Genomic DNA, 16,113 nt, shown 5'->3' on the forward strand with positions numbered 1-16,113 from the left:
TCCCAAGTTCACAGAGAAGACAGTGCTGGGATTCCAATGGAAGAGCTCAGGCTCCAGAGCCTGTGTGGGGCTGTGAGTGCTGGTCCAGTCAGGCACTCCCGTAGTGAGGGAGCCCTGAAGAGTCAGGAGCAAATTCTGCCCCAACACTGCCAAGTCTGAGGGCTCAGAGACTGATGAGGGAGAGCCCCGGGTGGGGGCAGGGGCCAAAGGAGATTTCTTGGTAGGATCATGAGGCTTGAGCTTGACCTTGAAAACTAAAGAGGACTGAGCCAATTCCCCTTCACCCTGTCTATCCCATCTCTCATCGAGGTCTATGGATGTTTCCAATGGATGCCTTTGATCAACCCCCCTCTCCCATTCCAACCCTCCGGTACCTGTGAGACCACAGACCTTCCCCATCTCTGGCCTGAACCCTTGGCCCAGCCTCTTCCTCCCTGGTCTCCTGACCTCCAGTCTTACCTGTTCAAATCCACACTGGCTTCAAAAGTTATCATTTACAAACTCAGCTCTGATCATGGCATGCCTCCATGCCTCCACCACCCATTAGGGTCCCATAGGACAAAACAATAACTTTAAGATTGAAACATATAAACCTGCTGATAGTCAACTGTTCTTGACCTATAAAAATGGCACATTCTTCTCATTCTGCTATTGGTAATACTAATAGCCATAGTTTATTAAGCCCCGACACTGGGTTAAAGCTAGACACATGCCTCCAAACACATCATTCCCACAAGTTTTCCACTCTCTTCCCCCCCACCCCCACCATTGTCTCCCTGCCTCTTTGGGCCTTTTTCTTTCTTACTCTGTCTGCTTTGGTGTTTCCCTCTGTACCTTGGTTTCACTCTGTTGCTGCCTCTTACTGCTTCCCCTACTCTCTATCTCCCTCTGAAAATTTTCTCTCTGTCTCTACATCTCTGATTCTCTATCTCTGTCTCTGTCTCTAACTATCTTTCTTATATGTCTGTCTTACTATTTCTCTCCTCTCTTTCACTCCCATTCTTGCCTTCTCTGTATTTTTCCCTTCCTCTGTCTGTATCTATATTCGTTTGCCCCCTTCCTCTTTTTGTGTGTGTGAGCATGCATGCATGCATGTGTGTCTCCAGACCTGTTTCCTGACCTCCCAAGATGCTGGTATCTGTGAGGCCCACCTGAGGCTGAGGCCCACAGCTCCCTTGACTGGAAGCTGGGAGGACAGAACAGATGGAAGCAGGCATCTGGCTCAGGGGGCCCAGTCCTCAGGCCCAGGACATTCTCGCAAAGGCAGTTCCAGGAGCTTGTGGCTTCCCCTGGGGCTGCGGTCTCATCCTGCCTGTAGCCAGGAAGGCAATTGGTGTAGATGGCAACCGCCCAGATGTAAAACCCAGCTGTGCAAATTAGCCCGAGGCCTGTAAGAAATTAGACTGGATCTAAAAGAGATCAGGCTGTGGAAAATGAAAAATGTTAGTTAAAAGAGAAAATTCCTACTCCCACCTCCAGGTCATAGATCACAGAAGAGAATCCTCAAGCCATGAGGACTTCAAGGGGCCATCTGGCTTGGCCGCACCTCAGAACAGGTCAAGCCCCAGCCAGCCAAGACGATGTCTGTCTTTCCATCTTTTCAAGAAGAATACAAGCCAGAGATTCTTCAGCTTTGTCACCCAGTATCTTGTTCTGGGAATGAATCCCTGCACTGTGAAGAAGTTTGTGGAAGAGCCCAGACTCCTGGAGTCACTCATACTGGGGTCCAAATCTGCACCTTCACCCCAGATTTCCCCCTCAGTCTTCCACATCACACCACCTAGCACCACTATTCACCCAGATGTCCAGGCTTTGGCATCCTCTTTTCTTTCTCTTTCCCCCATCCAAGGAATCAACAATCCCGAAAGCTCTGACTCCCAGCTGACTCCTTGCACAACCACCACACTTATCCCCATGGGCCCAAAGTCCCCATCATGTCTATCTGGACAGTGCACCCATCCTCGCTGGGCTCCCTGCCTCCACTCTTCTTCCCTATGCTCCATTCTCCAGAGAAGCTGGGTCATGTCATTCAGATCATGTCATTCCTCTGCTCAAAACCCTCCTTTCGCTTCTCATCACACCAAACCCCAAGTATTCCCTGTGGCCAATGAAAACCTCTGTCATCTAGCTGCAGTTCCCTACTTCCTTACCCACTCTGCTCTAGCCATGGTGCTCCCTTGCTTTGCACTGAACATACCGAGCTCATTCCCTCCTCAGGAACTTTGCCCCTGCAATCCCCTCTGCTTAGAATGTTCTTCCCCCAGACCTCCACGTGGTGCCCTCCCCTGCTTCATTGCAATCTCTACTCAAAGGTCACCTCCTCCAAGAGGCCTGCTCTAACCATCCTAGCTAAAAAAGCACCTGCCTCAGCTCTATCCCCAACAGCACTCTCTAGTCCACAGCCCTCCTGTATTTTTCATCAAAGCACTTATCACTGCTTGGCATTATATTTTCTATTTATTTGATGATTGGTTGTCTTCATCACTGTGTGCCCAATGCCTAGAACAGTGCTTAGCACTTGATAGGTACTCAGTGGTGGTTGAATGGATGAATGAAATCCCGTTGCTTATAAGCTGTGTGACTTTGGGCAAATTACTTAACTCTTCTGAGTTGTAGTTTTCTCATCTTTAAAATGGGAAGAATTACATCTACCTTGTGAGCTGTTGTGAAGAGTAAATGAGGTAGATATAATGATCACAGTGCATGGCACTAGAAATTAGTGATTATTAAAATAACCAATACAGTTTCTACCTGATTTTTATGGTTCTGTCCTCAGTGGAAGCAGAGAACATCTACTTACCCCATCTAGGTTGAATAACCCCAATCCACTTCATTTGTGTGATGTGGTGGTACAGGAGGCAAGGGATGAGTGAGAGCAGTGGTAAAGGAACATGACAATAAGCTGCTTGCTTCTCAGAATCCACCCAGGGCAGGAGTGAGCCTCAGAGACTTTACATCAACTCTTAAATATGCTAAAAGAGCCAAAGAAAATCATGGTTGGAGGATTAAAAGATACCAAGAAAATGATATATGAATGAGAATATCAATAAAGAGACAGAAATTATAAAAGTAGAAATTCGGGAGCTGAAAACTACAATAACTGAAGTGAATGTAACCCACAGATGTCCCCTTTTCTCTACTGAGGGGCCATAGGACAGGTGGACAGGGTCTCTGAGTTAGAGTTGTAAATCCCATGAGTTTCCAGGAGGAGGCGTTTCACTGCCATTAAGAGGCTTTGGAGTCGGACAGACCTGGGTCCAATTCCAGCTTTAGTGCATAACTTTGGGCAGTGGTTTACCCTCCCTGGCCTCAGCAATAATGATTCTAGTAGTCTTCCAGGAGGAAGAAATGAGATAGTACACGCAAAGCCCTACTTAGCACATACTTAGGCCAGGGCCTGGCATGTGGTCAGCACTCCCTAAATGGTAGCTATTATTACAAGCAGTATCAGGATCTCATCCATCCCAAATCTCTAGGCAGCTCTGCATTCCAACAATTTTCTAGAGGTCTGGCTAAAAACTTTTAAACCATCCCACCCACCTGCCAGGGAAACCACTCCAGCTTCAGACTAGCTCCAGCACATGGAAGTTTTGTCCTGCACAAAGCAAAAGGGCACTAGCTTTCCCTATGGTCAGGAAGATCCAGGCTGGAGACACTGTCCCCACTGTCAGGTACCTATGGGCAAGAAGTAAAGATCCAAGTGACATTGGTAAAATGGAAGAATAGGTAGTTCCAAACACCCATCCCTCCACAGAAAAATCAAAAGGCACACAGAAACTGTCAGTATATAGCAACAAAGCAAACACTGAATCAAGAAAAAGTCCACTTTAAAATGCTTCTGATTTTCAAGGAACTCTCTGTCAAAACACTAGCTGAACATAAAGTCAAGGAACAGAGACTTCAGTGACTACCCATGATAAGAAATATGATCTTTGCAAAAATAGTTGGAAAAGTCACTAAACAAATGGATGACTGTAAACCAACAATTAAGAACAGCAACCACTGAGGAAGATGGAGAATCTGATTTCCAGGGTTACAACATTATCATATTCAAATGTCCACTTTTCACCAAATGTCACAAAATGCATAAAAAGAAAAGGAAAGTATGGTCCATCCAAAGGAAAAATATGAGGATGCTCTGACATTGGAACTTACTAGGCAAAGACTTTAATTCAACTGTCTTAAATATGCCCAAAGCACTAATGGAAACCATGAGCAAAGAACTAAAGGAAGCCAGGAAAATGATGTATGAACAAAATGAGAATATCAATAAAGAAATAGAAATTATAAAAAGAAACCAATAGAAATTCAGCACTAGAAAATTATAATAACTGAAATTTCAAATTCACTAGGTGGGGGTGTGGGTTCAGCAACAGATTTAAGCAGGCAAAAAAAGAATAGTGAGTTTGAAGACAGGACAATTGAAATTATCCACTCTGAGTAGCAGAAAGAAAAAAAATGAAGAAAAGTGAACAGAGCCTAAGAGATATGTGGGACACCATCAAGCAGAGCAGCATAAATGCTATGGGAGCCCCAGAAGGAGAAGAGAGAGAAAAAGGGACAGAAAGAATGTTTAAGGAGATAATAGCTGAAAACATGCCAAACTTGATGAAAGATTCAAGTCTACACATCCAAGAAGCTCAATGAACCCCAAACTGGTGAAGGCTTAAGACAAAGATCTTAAAGGCAGCAAGAGAGAAGTGAATCACACATATAAGAGATCCTCAATAAGATTATCAATCAATTTCTTATCAGAAACCGTAGAGACCAGAAGTCAGTGAGGTGATATACTTAAAAAAGAATACTATGAACAACGGTACACCAACAAATTAGATACTCTAAAGGAAATGGACAAATTCTTAGAAACACACAAATTATAAAAATTCACTGAAGAAAAAATTTTTAAATCTCAACAGCCCTATAACAAGTAAAGAGATAGAATCAGTCATTTGTTTAAAAAACAAAACAAAACAAAACCCTTCCAACAAAGAAAAATACAGGACCACTTAGTTTCACTGGTGAATTTTACTAAACATTTTAAAAAGATTTAACACCAATACTTCTAAAATTCTTCTCAAAATTGAAGAGAAAGGAACACTTACCAACTCATTCTATGAGAACAGCATTACTCTGATACCAAAGCCAGGTCACAAGAAAATTACATCACTTTACATCATTACATTACTTCACAAGAAATCATTAATTACATCATTACATCACAAGAAAATCACTAATACCATATATATACACACAAAAATCCTCAGTAAACTACTAGCAAACTAAATCCTGCAACATATAAGGATTCTACACCATGACCCAGAGAGATTTATCTGAGAAATGCAAAAATGATTCAACATAAGAAAATCAATCAATGTAATACACCATAACAATAGAATGAAGTAAAAAAAAAGAGAGAGATAATCCCAATTGATGCAGAAAAAGCATTTGATGAAAGCCAAACCCCTTTCATGATGAGAATGTTCAGAAAATTAGAATAAGAAGGGAATTTTCTCAGCATGATAAAGCCACATATGAAAAACCCACAGCTAACATCATACTCAATGGTGACAGACTGAAAGCTTTCCCCCTAAGATCAGGAACAAGACAGGATGCTTGCTTATACCACTGTTAATCTACACTGTACTGGAAGTTCTAGCCAGAGCAACTAGGCAAGAAAAAGAAGTAAAAGGTATCCAAATTTGAAAGAAAGAAGTAAAACTATCTTTATTCATAGGTGACATGATCTTATACATAGAAAATTCCAAAGAATCCACAAAAAAATCTACTAGACATAGTAAACAAATACTACCCAAAGCAATCTACAGCTTCAATGCATTTTCTATCAAATGCCAATGATTTGGGGGCAAAAATCAAGAAGCCAATCCTCAAAAAATTCATATGGAATTGTGAGGGACCCCATGTAGCCAAACAATCTTGAAAAAGAAGAACAAAGTTAGAGGACTCACATTTCCCAATTTTGAAACTTACTCCAAAGCTACACTAACATCCAGGCTGGGGAGGCAGAATCTCAGACTGGGCAAGGACCAGGGTGACTCTCTCTTTCAGAGGGGACTGTCAACGCCTCAACATTTTCTCACTCTTTCTATGCTGATGCTGGCAGCAGCCTTGCTTCCAACTGGGGACATTTACTGTTCCACACTTTTATGAGGAAAGAATGAAATGGCCACAGAGAAATTCAGAGAAGCAGGTTGGAGTCAGGGCTTGGCAAGGTGATGAAGAAGGGCAGGAGTCTCTGCTCTGTGAGACTTTCCCCCCCTGCACTCCAAAGGCTATGGTCATGGGATAGGGGAATGCCACAACCAGAAGGGCCCTTAGAGACCAAAGTCCACTCAACTCCATTTTACAGATAGGGAGACTGAAGCCTGGAAATGGGAAGGGAGTCACCCAAAGTCACACAACGGTTGAACTCAGTGAATAGTAGGACTACTGGGCTGGAAGACTTCTTAAATGTACCCTAGCTTTCCTAGCAACCCCCAATTTAATGAAGACATGCTCTCAATAGCATTCCCAATGGCAGGTGATTGTCAGGCTGTGGTTTAAACACCTGCAAAAACAAGGGGGGTCACTACCTCCCAAGGCTGACCTGTGTTTCTGGCCTCCTGAGGACAAGTGGGCTGATTGAGAAAGTTCCCTCCTGTTCAGCGAGCCCTGAATGACCATGGTAAGGCCCATCTCATGTTAAGCCTCCAGAGAGACCTGGGGAAGTCTTGCCTCCCACCAGGTCTCACCTTACTCCCCCCTCTCTCTCATCTGAGCACCTCCCCATTTTGCCTGTGCCTGGGATTTTATTCCAACAAAGAAGCAAAGGGTCTCCATTTCCAGGAGCTGGCTCAACATATACTTTCTGAGCATCACTAACTTCTAAATGCAGCCGAACGGCTTTCCTCCCAAATCCCTCTTTGTGCGGAGACCAGAAGTAGGAAATTTTCAGGGTCCTTTGGGGTATTTGAAGGGCCTTCATCCAGGGTGGCCTGAATGCTGTCAGTCTGAACTCACACACCCACACCTGAGCTTGTAGGAAAAGGTGATCCAAAGCCCCTGGGGCTCTGGAAATTGTCAGCACCTCCAGGGCCCACCTTTGCTTGGGGAAAAGCTCCTCTCTAACTCTCCCCCTGCCCCAGCTCTGGCAGCCTGATGTCCCACTTTTCCTGCCCATCCCACCCCACCCCCACCGACACTTCAATAACAAGACCCATTGTCTATGGTACTCTCAACTTCTTCTCCATTTTACAGGTGGGAAAATTGAGACTCTCAGCGAGGTTGGGCTGCTGCAGATTGTGGGTTCAGCACTTGGAGCATTCCAGGAGCCTGTGGGAATGCTGTCCTCACTCACCCCCACCCTCCTGAGTGCTTGGCCTGACCTACTTGCACACTCTGGGCAGACGTTGTCTCACCTGACTCTGACATGCCGAAGGCTGGGAAAGGCCTAGAGAAGGCTCAAAGCCTGGACCCCAGGAAGGCAATGCTGATGGTGGGCCTAGTGACTATCACCATTATTAGCAGTTGGCTTTCCTGCCCATGCACATTTGCCCATAGCCCTATGTGCGCACCATGAGGGTGACACCAGCACCAAGGGACACACTGGGATCTACCCCAGCCCAGCCCAGCCTGCCCAGGTCACCACTGCCCCTGCAGGACCCCACTGATGCCAAATCTGCCTCTGTGCTTGGCAGGAAGCTGGCCTTTACCCTCAGTCCACTCCTCTTGCCCTGTCCTGCTCTTTCTCTTCCATCTCCCTTCTTTGCTCATGGAACTTACTTATAAATCCTGAAAACCCAAACCCCCATAAATTCTCAATTCATTCTGCAGATATTTCCTGTGTTGGGGTTTTCGGCAGCATCTGCTGGTTTGAAGTTCCCTCTTTATTTGTCCTGGGGGCACCATTACTCTCAACTTTAGCAGTTTTCCTGCTCTGTAGTCTTTGCCAGACTCCATCAGAGGAAGAGAAAATTGGTGAAAGAATAATTATTATTATTGTTATAAATATATATTTCATTTTGGTTTCATTTTTTTTTTCCCTCTAGGCCTTGATGAGAATCTCAGGCAGAGGCTGGCAAGGGGGTGGCTTCTTCGTGGACCTCAGGGCAATGGGCTTGCCCTGTCAGAGCCTGGCACTTTGCCCTCCTGATAAAGGCATCTGCCAAAAGGCCATTCTTTGCTATTCTACCCAAATTTACCCAGTTCTCCAGCAGCTTTCTTCCCACGAAAACTCCTGGCTCAAGTTCCCAAGTCTCCAGGAAGCCTCATTAAGCAAGAAGCAAAGCACCTACGGCATATGAGACATTTTCAAATGCATGGGCATGATTATTTCTCACCATGTCCATATAAGGCAGGCATTTTTTGGTCCCATTTTACAGAGGAGGAGACTGAGGCTCTGAGAGGATAAGATAGTGGTTCAAGGTGATCCAACTAGCAAATAGAAAAGCTGGGATTTAAATCCAGGTCTGACTGGCCCCAAATCCAATCAATATTCGTTCCACTGGACTACACTCTCTCCCCTCCTCCAAGCTCCTGAACGACATCTTTTATGAACTCCAGTATCTCACACTTGGAACCAAGTTGCCTTGCTTTGCTCTGTACTTGTTTCAGGAATCCATATGACTATATAGATTCTCAGAATTTGAGAACCTTAGAGATCAATTCGTTTAAGGACTTAATACTACAGAAAGGAAAACTGAGGCCCAGAGAGGGCATGTACCTAGTACACAGCATATTAGTGGTTTTCTTCATGAAATATAAGCCCATTGAGGACAGGAACCGTACTTCCCCTTACATTTCTTATACGTGTCTCCCTCTGCCCCCCCAACACACACACAGATACACTTGCACACAACACTGGACACAGTATTCAACACAGATAAAACAAACTGTGACTTGTTCAGTGACACTGACTACTGGGTGCCAGTTAATCTTACTTAACTGTCAGAGTAACCCTGTGTGGTCCAATTTCTGGATGAGATCACAGAGGCCCAGAGATAGGACGTGGCTTGTCCCAGGTCACATAGTAAGGAAACGGCCAAGGCAGGATTAGAACTCACAGTCTGACAGACTGTGAACCCAGGCTCTTGCCATTATTCCACACAGCCTGGCTTTAGCAACAGAACAACAACCACTGTAGCTAACATTTATTGAATGAGTACTTTGTGTGAAGGGCTACGGTAAGTGCTTTATATGAGTAGTGTGATTTCATCTTTACAATAACCCCATGATGCTTCCTCATCTTACAGATGCGAAAACTTGGGCCTAGAAAACCTGAGAAACTTCCCCAAAGCCAAAAAACTAGTGAGTGGCTGAGCCAAACTGATTCGTTCCCAGAGTGCTCTTCACATTCTATAGGAGATCCTCCTTATCTGCAGATAATCAATACCGGGGGCGGGGGGAAATTCCACTTAAAGTGAATCTGTTTCATTTCAAGCAAATCGTAAAAAAAATTATTTGAATTTGTCACCAAAAATGGAACAAACAATTATGAAAAGCAGTTTATCTTATGTTTCACAAATTGAGGCTGAAATTGCAGTTCTGTTCTAGTTCTTAGGGCTAGCAAAGAATGACTCAAGCACTAGTTGCTTTATGGAGTGATTTTTCTGACAAAATGGAATGACAGCACGGCATGACATTTTTACTTTGCTTTTTATAGCATGATCATAAAGAAGATCATTTTATAAAAAAAATAGTAATCCGAGGACTTTGGTTTCCCCAAGGACATCTCTTAATAATTTGAGTCAAATCATTATTCTTTGAAGCCTGTATCTTGTTCTCATCCTTGTGGACTTGCTCTTCTTCAACTATTAACTGATCGAATTCTGCCCGGTTTTCACGTGTCCGTGGCTTTTCTGAGATTCCGGCAGTCTTCCAATATCACTTTTGTTGACTTCATGAACTCCTAAGTCCTTTCTCATATTTGCAGTTTCACTTTGTAAAATTATTGGCATTGTATCTGCTCTTTACCCTCTGATGTTGATAACAATCAGAAAAGAGTGATCTTAGATGTTGGTGTCAACCTGGGAAGGAGGCCAGAGTAATTTTATAATTGGCCAGTTCATTAGTGAATATCTTCATGGTCTTTTGCTTTGCTACCAAACCTTCTGACTGCAGAGACTTGGAAAATGAATACTTGGATAATAAAGACCCCTTGTACTACCTCAGTAAGCTCTTAACAATGAACAAGTAATTAGTAATCAGTAAGCACAGCAAATAGGGAAGCACTGGATTTATATCTCAGCTCTGTCACTTCCTAGATGTGTGACTTTAGGCAAGTTACTCTGTTATTTCATCTCAGTAAGCCTTAGTGTCCTCTTCCGTATGATGGAAATGTGGTAGTATTTTAGTGCCCTTCCTTCCACCTCAAATAAGTAAGCTAATCCAATCACAGCTTTTCCTTTCCCTTTGCTAGTGCCCTTCCTTCCACCTCAAATAAGTAAGCTAATCCAATCACAGCTTTTCCTTTCCCTTTGCTAGTGATTGGTTCAGGAATGAACACGTGGCTCAATCCTGGCTGAGGAGACATGAGGGGAAGTCTACCCAGGGACCTCTGGGAAAGATTTCCTTCCTCCTAAGGAGACAAAGAGAGAGTTTTTCTTTTCCTCCAGGTGATGGTATGCCTGGAAGTGATGTTTCAAGCTGTCTTACACAGCAGTTTTTCTGAGGATGGCAGAACCAAGAGATGAAAAGATCCTAGGTCCCTGTGGACATTGTTGAGCCATTGATTTTGCCATGCCTGAAACCAGCTCTACCTGTGGTCATCCTGTTATTTGAGATAATATACTTCCTAATTGTCTAAGCCAGTTTGATAATGGTTTCTTTTACTTGCCACTTAAAGGAATCCAAATTGGGAAAGCAGAAATAAAATTGTCACTATTTGCAGATGACATGATACTATACATAGAAAATCCTAAAGACACCACCAGAAAACCACTAGAGGTCATCAATGAATTTGATAAAGTTGCAGGATACAAAATTAACACACAGAAATCTGTTGCACTTCTATACACTAACAACAAAAGATCAGAAAGAGAAATTAAAGAAACAATCACAGTTACCATTGCACCAAAAAGAATAAAATACTTAGGAATAAACATACCTAAGGAGACAAAAGACCTGTACTCTGAAAACTATAAGATGCTGATGAAAGAAATTGAAGATGACACAAACAGATGGAAAGATATACCACATTCTTGGAGTGGAAGAATCAATATTGTCAAAATGACTATACTGCCCAAAGCAACTACAGATTCAATGCAATCCCTATCAAACTACCAATGGCATTTTTCACAGAACTAGAACAAAAAAATTCACAATTTGTATGGAAACACAAAAGACCCCGAATAGCCAAAGCAATCTTGAGAAAGAAAAGTGGTGCTGGAGGAATCAGACATGCTGACTTCAGACTATACGACAAAGCTACAGTAATCAAGACAGTATGGTACTGGCACAAAAACAGAAATATACATCAATGGAACAGGATAGAAAGCCCAGAGATAAACCCACACACATATGGTCACCTTATCTTTGATAAAGGAGGCAAGAATATACAATGGGGAAAAGACAGTCTCTTCAATAAATAGTGCTGGGAAAACTGGACAGCTACATGTAAAAAAAAATGAAATTAGAATATTATTTAACACCATACACAAAAATAAACTTAAAATGGATTAAAGACCTAAATGTAAGACCAGATACTGTAAAACTCTTAGAGAAAATCATAGGCAGAACATTCTTTGAAATAAATTGCAGCAATATCTTTTTCAAGCCATCTCCTAGAGTAATGGAAATAAAAGCAAAAATAAGCAAATGGGACCTAATTAAACTCAAAAGCTTTTGCACAGCAAAGGAAACCATAGACAAAATGAAAAGGCAACCCACAGAATGGGAGAAAATTTCGCAAACAATGTAACTGACAAGGGATTAGTCTCCAAAATTTACAAACAGCTCATGCAGCTTAATATCAAAAGAACCATCAACTCAATCAAAAAATGGGCAGAAGACCTAAACAGACATTTCACCAAAGAAGGCATACAGATGGCTAAGAGGCACATGAAAAGATGCTCAACATCGCTAATTATTAGAGAAATGCAAATCAAAACTACAATGAGGTATCACCTCACACCAGTCAGAATGGCCATCATCAAAAAATCTACAAACAACAAATGCTGGAGAGGGTGTGGAGAAAAGAGAACTCTCCTACACTGTTGGTGGGAATGTAAATTGGTACAGCCACTATGGAAACCAGTATGGAGGTTCCTTAAAAAACTAAAAATAGAGCTACCATATGATTCAGCAATCCCACTCATGGGCATATATCCAGAGAAAAACATGGTTCTAAAGGATACATGCACTCAATGTTCATTGCAGCGCTGTTTACAGTAACCCGGGCATGGAAGCAACCTAAATGTCCATTGACAGATGAATAGTTAAAGAAGATGTGGTACATATGTACAATGGAATATTACTCAGCCATTAAACAGAATGAAATAATAGTATTTGCAGCAACATGGATGGACCTGGAGATTATCATACTAAGTGAAGTAAGTCAGACAGAGAAAGACAAATATCATATGATATCATTTATATGTGGAATCTAAAAAACAGTGATACAAATGAACTTATTTACAAAACAGAAACAGACTCACAGACTTAGTGAACGAACTTATGTTTACCAGGGGGCATGGGTGGGGGAAGGGATAGATTGGGACTTTGGGATTGACATGTACACACTGCTATATTTAAAACAGATAACCAACAAGAATCTACTGTATAGCACGTGGAACTCTGCTCAATATTATGTAACAACCTAAATGGGAAAAGAATTTTAAAAAAATAGATACATGTATATGTATAACTGAATCACTTTGCTGTACACCTGAAACTAATGCAACATTGTCAATCAATGATTCTTCAATATAAAATAAAAATTAAAAAAAATAAAACATTCTAATGGACACAAGTAACTGTTTCACACAGATTTTAGAATTAAATAAGATAATCCATGTAAAGGGCTTAGTTTAGCACTCAATACATGTTATTTTAAGTACTTGGAAATTAAAAAGTACTTGCTTACTTATTTACAGCTAAAAATGGGGTTTTCTTGTGCCTTTTTTTAGGGAAGGGACAAAGTAGCAAATGTACATCTTCCTACACATACTCATGGTTAGGGTTTTTTCTGGGGTTGGGATAAAAGGTGAGAGCCTTGATTCTGTCCTAGAACAATCAAGGGTTGATGTCCATCTGAGCTCAGATTGGTTGAGCGTAACTTGGTTGTTTTGATACACCAGCAATGTCAGTAAAGAGAGACTAAAGAAATATAAAGAAATGCACATCAGCTACAGTCTAGAACCTTCCCTGTCAGGATCTAGTGCATCTCTAAGAAGTTCCAGAGTTTTCAAAACAGGTCTCACAAGGAAACATTTACAGAAACTGAAATTTTTCAGCCTAAAAAAGAAAGCGCTGAGGCCAGAGAAGAGTTCCTTCTCCAGTATTCATCTCAGATGATGGTGCCACCATCCATTCAGAAACCAGAAATTATCTTTGATATCCCCTTTTCTCACCATCCTCCCTCATATACAGTACAGCCCCAAGTCCTATTAGGAAAACTCAATGAAACAATAATGCCTGAAAGTAAATGCTCAGTAGGTGCTTGGTACATATTAAGTGCCCAATAGGAGGTAGCTGTTATCATTCTCAGTCAACATACCAGCCCCGGGATGGGCACCAAGATATTCTGTTGGTTCCCTTGAACATATTGGTACTGGGTGACATTTTCACAAGGAAAATGAACAACAAGAAGAAAAAGGAAATACTGTCATTTACAAAACTGCATACAGCATAAACACAGTCTGTCTGGATTAATTCCAGTTCAATCCTGGTGTAAAAGCTGAGGAGCTGGGTGGATCTCCAAACCCTGTCTCTTGAAGTGATAACATTACACTCCTGATGACTTGACACAACCCCAGAGTCCTGATGACCTGTCTTACCGCCCTCACTCCCTGCCTGTTTCAGCCATGTGGCTTCCCCCACCCAGGAGCTTGGACTCTTGTCTCATTCTTGCACAAGTGACAACTTCCTAACCCTTCCATTTACACCCCCCCACCACCACCCCAATAGCTCTGGTCATCGAGACACAGCTAGCTCACAGCTGACTGGCAGAGCTGTGGTGATTGATGTCCTTGTGCCTCATAGAAGGAAGAGGCCTTTAGAAACCTAGGGTAGCAGCCCTGCTGTAGTAGATGATGTTTGTGCTGGGGCCAGATCCCCTTTTCCAGCTGGTGCATGCATCCTCTGCCACTATGAGTGCTGTGACTAACAGCAAGACCTCAGAGACTTGCCCTTGGCTGATGGAGGCCAACTAATCCAGAGTCGCATGGGAGGTTATATGTGCTCCCCATGGGGAATGGGGTTGGGGGGGCAATAAGTGATTGATACAGGAGTACAAAAGCCCAGTCCCTCCCCTCAAGATGGTATAACACTGTGGTGTGATTTATGCTCCAGAGCCCCCACATCTACTCTAGATCAGGTCAAGGCTAGACTTCACTACAGACCAAATCCTTTCTTGGCCACCTCTTCCCTATCCAGCTCTCCTGCCTCGCTTTTGGGCTTTTCCAGAAGGGCATGACGGCAATGAATCACATGCCCTGATCCCTGCTTCAGGCTCCACATCTCAGGAACCTGACCTAAGACATTCCCTCACAGCTAGAATTTGTATAAACACTCACTAGAGCAAGCCCTCTTTTCTTCCTCCAAAAAGAGTATCTCTTAGGGAAATCCATAGGTCCAGATCGAAAATAGAGCCTGGCTTTAATCACACAGTAAGCCAGACAAGCATGCAACCCACAGAAAGAAGGGCAGCCTTTCTTCACACTACTCCCCAGGCTCTGGGCTTCTCACAGTTGGATAAACTATTCCAGCCAAAGGTGCCAGCGCCAGGGCACTCTCCTGAGGACAGCTGATCATGGACATGGAGAAAGCAGATTTCTAAGATGATGGAGGGGAGAAATGTTAAGAACTGGTCAGAGCCTCCAGGGCAGGGATGGTAGCTTCTCAGGCCAGCATCCTCTGGGTGCTGCCCTCATCTCTGGAAATTGATGTTGACCTAAATAGTGAAGATCTGAGAGAATGGAGAGAAACAAGATTTGATTCGGCAAAGATGGGCCATCCATCCATTTCAGTCCAAACCTTAGTCCAGGACATCCCTGTAGTCTTATCAGGACAAACCAGGACCATCATCAGTCTCTTGCCCCTTCCAGCCACCTGATAATCTGTACTTCTCACTCGATAGAACATTATGCAAATTTCATGTTTAACAGTGGTCTGGTGGTCCTATAGTTGACATCTAGATTAGCCCTAAGAAGGGATTTCCTGACATTAGCAGGAAAATGTTCAGCATTACCTCGAGTGGTTGGTAAATGTCATATTCCAAATAATGAAGACGTGAGCAACTCACCACTCCCACCACTTTTCAAGTGTTAGCAACTTGAATCACAAAATCAATCAGGAAAGATAACATCATTAAAGTACCTTGACATCTCAGCTGTAATGTTTTCTGAATTCCCGCCCCCACCCCCCAATTCATCTTTGGCCATCTGTCTGCTTAATGTTTGCTATTTGAGAATGATTCTCCTCTAGGTCTCTGGTGGCCTTGCATTGCAGCTTTCTCCACCCCTCCCTTCTTGGCAGCCAGTCCTGTATGGAATTCAGAGTGATTCCAGTAAGAGGAATTTAGGTGAGACCTAAGGAATGACATTCTGGTTTAAAAAGATATAAAGCACTGGAAAAAATTGGAGGGAAGTTATGGGATATCCACGGGGGTGGAGCCCTTAGAGAGATCCAACCATCGCAGAATCACAGATTCATGGAGTTTCAGGGCTGCAGCAAACTTAGGGGGCATTGAATCTAACCTCTCATCCCAAATTCACATCTTCTCTGCAGCCTTTCTACTAAGTGCTCAGCTCAACCGTGTTGGTGCACCACCAGTAGTGGAGAGCTCACTCTCTCTCAAGGCAACCAGTTTTCTGAAAGAATAGCTTGGACTCTGAGAAATTTCTTCCTGGTACTGAGTCCACATCTGCCTCCCTATAACTACCACCTCTTATCTCAGTC

The sequence above is a fragment of the Balaenoptera physalus genome, assembly GCF_965194825.1.
Source record: "Balaenoptera physalus genome assembly, chromosome: X".
In the NCBI taxonomy this organism is placed as follows: domain Eukaryota; kingdom Metazoa; phylum Chordata; class Mammalia; order Artiodactyla; family Balaenopteridae; genus Balaenoptera; species Balaenoptera physalus.